Below are 1568 nucleotides of genomic sequence, written 5' to 3' on the forward strand. Positions count from 1 at the left end.
TCTGTCTCTGGTGAAGCCTCTCGCCGCCCCTGAGCCTCTGGCCTGTACCCCAGTTCTGTATGCACAAATAAATAAATCTTTAAAAAAAAAATTTAAAGTAACCCAACTTATTGTTTGAATTATTGTATCATTATTGTATTCCAAACTGGAAAGTTTGGAACTCATGAATAAATGAAAATGTGGGCATTAATAGGATGCAAAGGGCTTCAATAAGCCAGTCTTACTAGTTCCTAATGCTAGTTTGCTCACATCAATACATTTTTACTTAAGTTATTGTTATTATCCACTGTTCATTTTTCTCTTTCATTTTTAGAGATTATGACAGGCACTTCCTAGACAGTATTTCCTAGCTCCCCCTTACAATGAGTGGCAAATAAAGAATCTTCTGTGAACATTGTAATACAGTTAATATTTGATTAGGTATTTATTTCGCAGTAGCTGTTTTACTTGCAACTGGTATTTCACCTTGAATTGCAAACTGGATTTTTCACCTCAAATTATTAGGGCCACAAAGCAGAGTTCTGTTCAGTGAGCAGATGGATAGGAACCAGCTCCAGGGCTGGCAATAAGATACTCTCTTCTCCTCTTCCCTATTTACACTGCTAGAAGCAAAGAACCCCAACATTGCAAAGTCATGTGAACGAATTACCATACCCAGAAATTGCTGTAACCCACACTGGCATTTGTATAAGTGAAAAAGAAAACTTGTGAGACTTGGGGATTAGAGTTCAAGTAATTGGGGAATTTTATCCTATTGAATGCAAAAGCACAGTATATACTGAAGTTTAATTCAAAAAGAAACAATTCCTTATTTCCTCTTTAAAAATATATGGGAAGAACCAAGGTACTTCTCCAACATAACGATATACTATTAATTCCCACATTACGCAGAGGTTATATCTCTGGCCTTTTGATGTTCTTTCCAATAGAGCTGCCTGGAAAAGAGTATGTAACCTATGGATGAGAACAATACATGAGATGCTTATTACAAATGCAACCTAGAATAGAAAATTCAAGGAGAAAAAAAAGCCACAGAAAAGGGTGGTGAAGGCTAAATGCAAAATGGTAAGTGATGGAAAATGTTACAACAGAGAAAAGAATAAGTGAAAGCAAGCTGGTTGTGCAAGTTGCATTTCCCGCTCACTCGTGTTGAGGCATTCAGGGCTGCAATCACCAAGCCCAAGTCAGGATTTCAAGCAAGTGTAGTGTGAGGCTCTGGGAAGTCTTCCGACAATTAACCTGGGATTCCAACCAGAAGTGTAAGTTCAGCTCATACCAAGAAAAGCAGACAGGGAGATCTCTGCTTCAATAGGTCCTGAGACCTAAGACCTATCGATGAAATAATTCATCATAAGAGAAGACACTTTTGGATGCAAATTGGCCTCAAAGCAGTGGGACAGACTGGAGGAAATGGGCTCCTTTTCCTGCTACTCACATTGCCTTTGCAGGTCCAAGGTCTGAGGGTGACAAGAGAGCAATAAAAGGGTAGTTAACATGGAAAGGACAAGTTCCCTGAACATCCTGTGACCTTCGAAAACACACGGCAACAGTGTGCACAGTCACAATAA

The sequence above is a fragment of the Condylura cristata genome, unplaced genomic scaffold, assembly GCF_000260355.1.
Source record: "Condylura cristata isolate star-nosed mole 26May11 unplaced genomic scaffold, ConCri1.0 scaffold00018, whole genome shotgun sequence".
Lineage (NCBI taxonomy): Eukaryota > Metazoa > Chordata > Mammalia > Eulipotyphla > Talpidae > Condylura > Condylura cristata.